The sequence below is a fragment of the Pinus tabuliformis genome, chromosome 4_2 (assembly GCF_031772625.1).
Source record: "Pinus tabuliformis cultivar Carrire ecotype Pingquan chromosome 4_2, CPIR1, whole genome shotgun sequence".
NCBI lineage: Eukaryota > Viridiplantae > Streptophyta > Pinopsida > Pinales > Pinaceae > Pinus > Pinus tabuliformis.
In genome coordinates this window covers 673,801,643-673,813,477 of record NC_142304.1, presented here as the reverse complement: position 1 = coordinate 673,813,477, position 11,835 = coordinate 673,801,643, and positions in this window count along the sequence as shown.

Here is an 11,835-nt window from a genome sequence, read left to right as displayed (position 1 = left end):
TACAAGAAGAGTTTCAGCCGAACACCAGATATGGGACCTCATCCAAAGAAGTGGAAGATGACTTTGCATTGATTAGTAAAGAAAAGAAATCCAAGGGAAAGAAGTCCCAAGGTGAGGAGGGTAGTAAGCAGGAGGACTTTTCGAACATCAAGTGTTTTCACTATCACAAGTTTGGGCACTATGCCACGAAATACCCATAGAAGAAAGCAAGCAAGAAGGAGCCTGCGGTAGAAGCTGCAGGTGAAGCTCTAGCTTCATAATTCAAACTTGATTTCACTCATTGCATGCATGACCATAATTGTAATGGGAAACATGTGGTATCTTGATAGTGATACTTTGTTCCATATGATGGAGAATAGAGATCTCTTCAGTGACTTAGAGGAGAAATACCTCAAGCATAAAATAGAGTTTGGAGATGATGGGAGGTATAGTGCGATCAACATCGGTACAGTTACCTTTCAAAGGGAATCTCTCTCCCCTCTCAGAATCACAGATGTGATGTATGTTCCAGGACTAAAGAAGAATCTTGTTTCCATTGCGGTATTGAAAGATCGTGGCTACAATGTGTTTTTTAGCAAAGGAAAGGTTTTCCTTAGACACATCGCCACGTGAAAAGTGAAACAGATTGATGTACGAGTCAAGAACATGTATGCTCTCAATGTTGAAGATGCATGCAAAGCTTTGAGGAGCCAGGGAGAGGTTAGAGACTTGGTGGTTGAGAGGGAGCATGAATTATCTCTGAACATACAACCTTAGAAGAAGCCTCAAAAATTCGTGGAGTAGCCAAAATTAGAGAAGTGGAGAGGAGACTAAGTGGAGAAGCGAAATGGGTAGAGGGAGCACAGGCATCCATACCTCCAGGTGAGAGGTGTGGCGATGTGAAGTAATAGTCCCAAGAGTTTTAGAAATTGGGCAAGGTGCATTGAGATGTTTTTTCTCATGGATAATTACCTTGCTACGAGATCCCAAAGTACACAGTAGCTGGATGGATCAATGGTAGTTGATGTAGTCAGATTTTAGAGTGACAAAGGTAGAGACTAACGACAGTCAGATACTGGGGAGCGCAGAGCAGAGTTGGCAGTAGTGTAGATGGCACAGTGCAGAGTCAACAACAACATAGAGTTTTCAGTAGACAGTGCAGTAGCTAGTAGCAGTCAGAGACTCTGGTGACAAATGCATCATACTGATTCATTTTTTTATGCTTTTTCAGTTTCAGAATTTGCAGTAGCAATAACACTAGAGAGAAGTGTTGCATGCAGAACATTCCAAAGGTACAGGATCATGATAGAGTTGAATTCCTTTCTTATTGAGAGGGAGTGTTGAAAATAACAATAAGAAATGTTAAAAATAACATCAAGAAAAATCCCAATTTAATTTGTCCTTGAATTAAATTCGAAATTTGTTAAACACACACATGGCAGCAACAGAATAGGAAAGATAAACAGGAGAGTACATTTATTATTAACAAATGATATACATTTATAGTACATGGTGTGACCCTTGGATTCATATTCCAAGTGGTCTCTTGGACTCCTTTTGGTTGTTCAGCTTCCACACCAACCCTTAGAGGATTAGGTGTCCAAAATTCCCCCCCTTTATATGAAGGGTTATGTATGAGTCCAAGAAGAGAGCTATAATACAAAACGTACAAAAAATGCATCGCAGCACTAGGCTGAATGTGCTCTCTAGAACTCTTCCAAAACTGGCAAGAATCTGAAGTCTTCTGCAAGAGGAAGTGCTCCTATTGTTTTGGAGAGGGAAACCTTCAACCATGAAAGGGAGGTCTCACCCCACATAAAAGGGAGAATCTCAACCTGAAAAGGGAGGTCTCAACCTGTGATGGTTTAAGGATGACCAACAACTCTAGAATGCTTAATGCATTCCTAGAACTCTTCCAAAACTGGAAAGAAGCTGAAGTCTTCTGCTAGAGGAAGTGTCCCCAATTCTATTCCTGGAACTCTTCCGAAACTGGCAAGAAGCTGAAGTCTTCTTCTGGAGGAAGTGTCCCCAAATTCTTTGAAGAGGCATTACCAATTGAAGGCATGCTCAGGGGCATCTTTGTCTTTGGCTACAGCTCTGAAATTGGTGTGGAAGGTTGTGGCTCAGGCTTGCTTGATGTGACTTTGAAGCTTCTAGATGACCATCATTTCCCCCCTTGTCAGATACAAGGTGAGATGATGGAGAAAACTCAACTTCAATACTATTCAATACTCTAAAACAAGTTCTGACATGTGACTGGAATATCTTCTTGGTTGTTGATGCCCATTGCCAAGAAGCGATCCATCCAAGATGAATCTTTGTTCTTTCAGGAGGTTTGTTTCTGAAGCATCTATTTTAAGAATGACTAATTTTATGATAGTTCTTACATGGATGAAGATCAAAAAAGTGATCTTTCAGATGGCCAACTCGGTCACAGTGTTGGCATTTCACAACCTGTTGTTGTTGTGGAAGAAGAGTAGATTCTGGAATAGCTGAAGGTGAACTGTCATGAAGAAATCCAACACTTTGAAACTGGATGGGCTTTGAAAAATCTGGAATGTAAAAGGAAACCTCCTTATCATATCCAAGACCTGTTTTGTGCTTGTTATGAACAAGATCTTCCCAAGGTCTGATGATCGACTTGGGAAGTGCAGACCGAATTTCTGCATCTGCTGCTTTATTGGGAATTAGGTCTAAATCAATTGTAACATTATTGTCTTGCTGTTTATGGGAGTCTGTTTCAATCTTCTGAATAGAAATAGGTTTAGAATGATGACTCCACCGCTGTAATTCTTATTGTTGTAGTTGAGATTCAAGCTGCAAAAAAACAATGTTTTCTTGTGCATGTTGTAAAGATATTTGAATATCTCTGATAGTGTCTTTTCTAACTTTAACTGTGCTTCCACCAGTAGATAAGATTAGAGTGCTTAATAACTCTAATAATCCATGAATTTTCTCCATTATTCAAACATTCAAATCAATAAATGACCAAAAATGCACTTGTAGAAAATTAATTTGCCAACTTTTCAACACAAATTAATTTGCACTGTTGTTTGCTCATGTTCTCACTTCACAATGTCTTTTGCATCAATTTCTACACAGTAAACCCAATATTTCTGCCTAGAATGTCCATCTTGACAAGTTTGCAGCCCACAGGCTCTTCTTTTCCAACAATAACAGGACCCTAACAGAAATGAGATTAGATTCTATATTTCATCAACCATACACCATATAACACTAACACTCATGCACAATAGCCTTCATTGCAACCAAGGCTCTCCCAATTTAATTTTTGCAGAGTATCCTTGACCACTATTGACAATAATATTAAAAATTTTCTAAATCTTATAGTTGTGGTCTACCCAGATCTAGAATAAAACTATGGTTGCCACTGACTGTGCATCAAATCATACAAGATTGATCTATGCAATCTCCTATAATTCTCTGGATTTCTCATTCAATTAATGCATTCGCCTTTGCTGATTGTTTCCACCATTAAGCAAATAGATTGAACTTGAATCAGCAGGCCAATTCAACTTGAATCTTCAGGAAGATTCTTGTTGGTGTGAAAAGCATTGTTGGTATTGTGGCCCAAATGGAGCAGTGGTGGGACGTTTTATACCAGCGTTTCTTAAGGTTGGCAAGGATCTTGGAAGGTGATTCAGAAGACGAACTATTTGTTGCAAACGACCACGTGGACAATTACACAATTGTTTACAACATTCTCAAAAAGACCCTTCTCAAGGGCAACAACTGTATGATAGATACAAGGGCTGGTTACAAGAATACCTAGTGGGTGTCGTTTTGCCAGATCTCAGGAATAAGGATGGAGAGGTGATGTTGAAACAACTTGTCAATCGCTGGGAAAACCATAAGGTGATGGTACAGGAGCTCTTCAAGTGGTTCAAATTTTTTGGATCGTTACTTTGTAAAAATAAACTATTTGATTCCTGTCAGAGATGTGGGGCTCATGTGTTTCCGGGAGCATGTGTACCATGAAATCAAGGCTACTGCAAGGAATGCAGTGCTAGCTCTCATTCACAGTGAGTGTGAGGGAGAGCGAATTACAGATTGGTCTTTGTTGAAAAACATTTTAAACTTTTTCGTGGACATTGGAATGCACGATGAAGGAGTGGGTTTGTGTGAAAATGATTTTGAAGCACACATATGGGAAGAGTCGGGAGTCGATTATGTATGGAGGTCGACTGTGTATGGAGGGAGGAGATAGTGTGTAGAGGGAGTAGCGTTTTGACTAGACGAAGAGTGGTATTATAATGGGCATGGTATTGAATATTGATCCAAACCACATTTTGTGGAGGCATATACCACAACAGATTCAAAATCAATGTAAAAATAAACACATCATATTACAAAACAGTGATATATATGGTATGCAGGTGGAGGCACAGCGTATACCACATATAATTCACCTTTCACGCAGCCTGAAGGAGGCTCACCACAGCTTGAAGTTGTGTCTGCAGAATACCAGTTAGGGTAGCACTACCACACTGATAAACTTATGGCCATAGAAGGAAATCACACCTCCTTGTAGTGTTTCCACAATAGATTCACTCCGTATACTCAATAATGTGTGAAATCCAATGTTTAATGCACCATTGCATTTATTAATGCATGAAATTTTTGAGGGATTTGACAGAGATGTCAGTCAGGAGTAGCGTTATTGTGGAGCAGTGTTCAACTTGGAGCAGAGAAGGCAACACAGGTGGCCGTGACGATGGTTTCATGGGCACCCGCTTCCACTCCTAGTTCCCTTGTGGGTCAGCCCTCAGATCCCGTTCAGAAGCTCGTGTCCGGTGGGTGTGATAAGACAGCTAAGGTTTCGAAATTGTACAATGGTTCTTGGCACAAAAAACATATTAAACACATATGATAGGTATGGCAGCATATGGTAGGTATGGCAGCGTATCAGGGATGGCAACGCAGGAATTCACCTACCACTTTGAGCATTTTTCATGCTAGTTGTCAATATAAACGTAGCTATCTAATGACTACCAAAAACACAGCTATATAAACGGAGTTGGTAATATTTTAACGCAACGGTGGAGTGGAGTTTATACCAGAAACCGGAGCTGGTTGATATATCGCAGCAGAGTTATATATCGTAGTTACGATACCACACCATAATATCGGGTATGGCAACCGGTGGGGAGAGCGATAGGCTGAGTGTTAGATTGAGAATGGCAGAGCTGATGCCACAAAACTAGTGGCTCACACAAAATTTGAACAGGTTAGGAAGGAACCTGCTCTGATACCATGTTAAACACACACATGGCAGCAATAAAATAGGAAAGATAAACAAGAGAGTACATTTATTATTAACAAATTATATACATTTATAGTACATGGTGTGACCCTTGGATTCATATTCCAAGTGATCTCTTGGACTCCTTTTGGTTGTTCAGCTTCCACACGAACCCTTAGAGGATTAGGTGTCCAACAGAATTAAATTGTAATTCTATTCTCATAGCAGCTTGTAGTAGTTAACCAAGTTAATTTGACTTAGTTGGCTTAGTAAATTTGAGTTGGAAGTATATCTAGAGTCATGTAGAGTGATTCCTAAATTTTAGGGGTCTAGGTTGAGTTCTTTTGAGTTGTAATTATTTAATTCATTTTAACTTTGTTAATTCAATTAAACTAGTTCTAATTGTTGGAGGAACTAGTGAGTGGTCAAGTGAATTAAATTAGATTTAATTCACATGCAATGATCAATCAAATAAATGATAAATAACTCAAAATAACTCATGCATGTCAGTTCATAGGAAGACCTAGTTGGGATTCGAGTTCAGGGACAATGTACTATCAGTTGTATAATTTTCTGAGTTATACAAATGGTGCATGCAATTAGTAGAAGGCCTATGATGGATTGCGCAATTGTGGTGAGGGATTTTCCCAATTAAATGTGGGCTAATTCTGACTCAGGAATTGCACAAGAAAGTAGGGGCTTGGTAGATAGTAGAATTGGCTAAGTGTTGGCTTGAGCTAGTTTGTGAAGTAAAGAGATAGATTGTACTTGTGAAGGAATTGTTCAGGGTTGAACACACAGTATTTTCTTCTCGGATCTTCTGGTTAATACAATATAGATAGTCGGGGTTTTGAGTAGTTGCTTTTCCTAGAAAAAATATTTTTTTTATATGAAATTGAGATTCTTCCTTTTTTGTTTAGTGTTTTTTATCAACTGCTCAAAATTATGCTAAAAAATCGAAGTGTCAGAATCTTCTCAAACTCAGCTCCAGATTAAAGATCTCATCATTCTGAATTCAACGGTGTGAATGACACTCAAATCTAAGTTCGTATGTAGAAGTTAGAGAAAGTGAAAGCTCAAGTTTGACTTGCCTACATGGCAAGATTGGGATGGTGTGGCAAGGTATTCAGTGAATGAGGAGGCGCCAAGTGGTAGCGTGGCATTGGCCCTTGCAAATCACATATCGCAGTAGTATATGGATCAGCGAATAGGTTATCGGCCCTGACAAGGTTGAAGTTGTGATGCGATGCAATCACTTATCGCAATCGCATTGACAACAAGAATCAACCCTGACGTAGTGGAGTTCTGATTGAGATAGACCCCGAACACGATAGGTTTATATTTCAAAGTTTAATATCCTGGCGGGTTCGCAAAATCACAATTGCAATGTTTTGTCGAGTAAACAAGACCTTCTCCTGCATCCGATCGCCGATTGTGATGAGCTATGGATTCCAGACGTGTGAGGTTATATATTCCGGTTTAGTAACTTGTCGGGTCTGCAACACCACATATCAATGTTTTGCAGTGTTAAGAGCCTGCAACTTAGCCGATTGCGATTGCGATAAGGCCGATAGGATTTAGCTTGTCGAACGGTGAATTTTTCGGTCCATTAGTGGATTTTGGAGTGGGAAAGGGATTTTTGGTCAGTTTTAGAGCAATTTGGGGAACAAATAGTGGAAGAACTAGGAGAAGTCATAACTTCTTCAGTTCTTATCCAAATTGGATGTAAAAAGAGGCTAGATAGCCATTTTTGAGTATTTTGAACTCATTGAGATAGGTTTCAGAGGCATCTGAGCATTGTAAACACACTTTTGTTGTAATTTTAGCATAATAGAGAGGCCCAAACCATTGGAAGCTAGACCAAGGAGATGTAGCCCAGGAGGGGTGAACTCCTTTATCATGTGCTTTCTTTGTTTTGTATTTTTATGTTCATTGTTGTTGTTCACCATATGTTTTTATGTTAAATTGTTCATAACATTTACATAAGAAACTCTCATGGGAATCTGTTAATTAAGAAAAAGTTTTGAATCCTTAAGCACTTGAAAATCAAATGATAAGCATCTTGGGTTTTATTCTGAATGGGGAATTAGCACATCATTACTAATATGCTCCATTTTAGATCAAGTTGGTATCAGAGCACTGGTTTTTTCTTACTATATTTTCTTAATGAAAGAAGGATTTAATTGTTTGCAAGTTTATGTCATGCTTACAAGGTTAAAAATCAAAAGAGGACAAGGGAAACTAGTTATAAGCCCTAAAATTGGGTCAAGTGGAATAAGAGAAAGGTCTCCAAAGTATTTTACACCAGTACAACCTCAAGTTGCAGAAGTTGCAGTTGAGTCTCTAGAGATTATGTCTCATGAAGGAGAACCTATCATGATAGAAGATGAGAAGACCTTAAGAAAGGATTTCTTTGATATGACAGAGATGGTTAAGGACCTCTATGAAGAGAGGAATAATAGGTTGCAAGGAGAAATTTCCAAGACTCCCAATGGAGAAGGCTCTTCAAGATGAGGTAATGGAAAAGAAGATAAAGGAAAAGGAGGTAATGGGAATGGAGGCAAACCTCCACCATCTCCACCATCTTCTTCATATTTTTCTTTGAAAGCATCTTCACCCTCTTCCACAAATAGCACCGTTACTCATACGCATCATCATTCTTCAAAAGGGGTTGGTAAATCACCTTTTCTAAAGCTTGATGTTAAATTTGAGTTTGTTATGTACAATGGAGAAGTTAATGCAGAGAAGTTGGATAACTGGATTCATCAGTTGGAGGTGTATTATAGAATTCAGAGCCTTCAAGAGGATGATATCAAAATTCAATTGGCTTCATTGAGAATGAAGGGGCGTAGCACTTGTATGGTGGGAATCAAGGACTCAAGAAGTGATCAAAAAACATGGTAAGATCTCTATTACTTGGTTTGATTTCATTACTGCTATAAAAAGACAGTTCTACCCTTTAGCTCATATGAAAAAAGCTATCATGAATTGGAAAAATTTCAAGAAGTTGAAAGGTCAAAATGTGTAAGAGTATACTCAAGAGTTTAGGAAAAGAGCTCTTATGCTAGGAGTAGACTTACAGTCACAAGATACCTTGTTGAAATACATAGGAGGGTTGCATAGCTATCTTCAACATACCATTCTTATGTTCAGTCCCACGAATCTTGATGAGGTTTGTGTTCAAGCTACACACCTTGAAGAAAGAGGGAAAAATGTACTAGAAGAAGGTAAGAAGAAGCCATTTCAGAGTGGTGAAAAAGGGAAGAAGTTTAAAGGAAAGCAGAAGAAAAATGCTTCTGTTAAGAAAGAAGGGGAGAAACCCATGTGCAATAATTGTTCCAAGGAAGGACATGATGAAGCACATTATCAGAAGCTTCATCCAAAATTACGACCAAAGAAATTTAACAATAAAGGGAAACATAAGACAAACACTATTGCACAACAAGACTTGGGTTTAGACTCAGGAGATGAAAAAAGATCACAGCCACAGTCACCAAGGTAAAATCCATGGCAAAAGCAAGAAAAGAGGCAACCGTAGCAATTACCAATGTAGCAAATAACTCTCACAGTGTTCCAAATGAGGAAAATCGAATCGAGTTGTTCCATATCTAAGTTATTTCCAAGTATACAAAAATCGATACGTTGTTTCACAATGGATCTTAGGCCAACTTAATTTTTGTGGATTTAGTCAAGAAATTGAGTCTGGAAACTTTGCCTCATCATAAAATGTATCCGTTGGGTTGGATAACTAAGGATGCAAATTTTTAGGTCACACGGAAATGCGTTTTCAGATTTGCAATCACCACCAATTTCATTGATGAAGTTGAATTAGAAGTTGTACCATTGGATATCTCAGGGATTGTGTTGGGAAGCCCGTATCTATATGATAGGAAAACCGTTTTCCACATATTTTAGAAAAAATATCATTTGTTCAAAGACGGAGTGAAATACATTGTGAGATCTCATCGCAGAAAGCTTAGTCTGTCTTTGGAAGGCGCAGTGGAAATGAAGTGACTAGTCAATTCCAACAAGAGTCTCATGCTTCTTATGATCAAGCAGAAGAATGAATCAGAGCAAGAATCGTTTGCAAGTTGTGATTTGAAGATAAAAGATGAATTGGTTGATGTGGTTAATCAATATGGAGACATGTTTCAAGAACCAAAAGGATTGCCACCAAAAAGAGAAATTCAACACGAAATTCAGCTACAGCGGGAATCCTTTATAGGTTGTGATGTGAAGCTGAAAGTTGAATTGGTTGATGTGGTCAATCAATATGGAGACATGTTTCAAGAACCAAAAGGATTGCCACCAAAAAGAGTAATTCAACACGAAATTTAGCTACTGTAGGATTGTCCAATCCCAAACATTGGTATGTATCAAATGTTAATTTGGGAAATCTTATAAATTAAGAAACAAGTCCAGGAATTGTTGGATAAAGGGGTAATTTGTCCCTCTACTTCACCATGTGGTTCACCGATTGTATTGGTGTCCAAAAAAGATGGAACCTTGCGCATGTGTAGATCATCGAGCTTTAAACAAGATTACAACAAAGAATCGATAACCACTGCCTAGAATAGATGATTTTCTAGATCGATAGAAAAATGCAAAGTATTTCACTAAATTGGACTTGAGAAGTGGATATCATCAAGTAAGAATAGCTAAGGAGGGCATATGGAAGACTACTTTTAAAACCAAACAGGGATTGTTTGAGTGGCTGGTTATGCCTTTCGGTCTTTGCAATTCTCTAGCTACATTCGTGACAGTTATGAATGATGTTTTAAGATTCTTTCTTGATGAATTTGTAATTGTCTATTCAGATGATATTTTGATATTCAACAAATCATGAGAAGAGCATGTCAAGCACGTTAGGAAAATGTTGGATGTCTTGAGAAAAGAACAATTATTTCTGAAGATGTCTAATTGTAAATTCAGGAAAAATTCCTTAGTGTATTTGGGCCAAATAGTTGGAGGAGGTGAGCTGAAGATTGATCCCTCTAAAGTTTTGGTCATTTTGAATTGGCAATACCCAAATCAGTTACAGAAGTAAGGAGTTTTCTAGGAGCAACGAAGTATTGGAGGAAGTTCATTTCCAATTTCTCCTCCATAGCAGCTCCACTACATGCGTTGACCAACGTGAAGGTTGTCTTCCAGTGGGGAGGCAAACATCAAAAAGAATTTGATGCTTCAAAACAAAATATCAGTTCAACGCCAGTTTTAGAATTGTCAGATTTGAAACAGACCTTTGAAATACAAACAGATGCAAGTGACTACGCCATGGGTGCAGTTATTTTACAGCATGGTAAGCCCATTTCATTTCATTATGAGCTTTTTAATGGTGTTGTTATTAACTATCCTACATATGATAAAGAGCTTTACGCATTGGTGCAAAGTGTGAAGAAATGGAAGCATTACTTAATGGGTAAAGAAACCATTATCCACATCGATCATCAAACTTTGCAATATTTGCAATCTCAAACTAAATTGCAACAGTCAAGGCACTTTCGTTGGATGGGATTTTTACAACAATTCCACTTGGTAATCAAGTACAAGAAAGGTATTTATAAGAGAGTTGCTGATATGCTTTCTAGACCGGTTGTAAATGTAGCCATTTTACTCAAGAATAATTATGTTATGCCTGAAAGTTATGTTGAACAATACGCACAGGATGATGACTTTCAAGAGGTATATTTAAACTTGAGTAAAGGCCACCAATTTGAGTAATTAGACTACCATGTTCATGATAATGTGTTGTATCATTTCGGAAAATTTTGTGTTCCACAGGGGGAGAGAGTAAATCTCACAAGGGAAGCACACACTTCTCTTATTGCTGGACATTTCGATGTAAGTAAAATAGTGGAAAATCTTCAGAGGTATTTTTATTAGCCTTGTATGCTTGAAAGTGTGTCACATTTTATCAGAGGTTGTTCATTGTGTGCAGTCGGTAAGCCTAATAATAGGAAACTAGGATTGTACACACCACTTACATTTCCTTCACGACCATGGGAAAGGGTTTCTATGGATTTTGCAGGAGGTCTTCCTTTATCAAGGAAAAATCATGATTATTTGTATGTAGTTGTGGATAGGTTCAACAAGATGTGCATATTAATGCCTTGTAAAAATAAAATTACAGTTGAACAAACAAGTCAACTTTTCTTTCAAAATGTATGGGTTCATTTTGGATTTCCTACTTCTATTGTAAGTGATCGTGATTCTCGATTTGTTGGGAATTTTTGGTTAAATTTATGGAACCTAATGGACACTAAATTGAAGAAAAGTACAGCCTTTCATCTGCAAATAGATGGTCAAACTGAAGTGGTTAACAGGACAATTATTCATTTGCTAAGAGGATATTGCAGCAAACATCCTAAGTTGTGGGATGAACAGTTGCATTATATTTAGCATGCTTACAATCAAGCAAAACACTCTTCTATTCTAACTTCGCCTTTTGAGGTATGTCTTGGTTATTTTCCTAAATCGCCTTTGGATTTCATCTTTGAAAAAGATGTATCTGTAGATGGACATAGTGACAAGATAGAGCAAAGAAATTCATTGAGCAGATTCAGTTGATTCACCAAACAGTTCTAGAACAACTA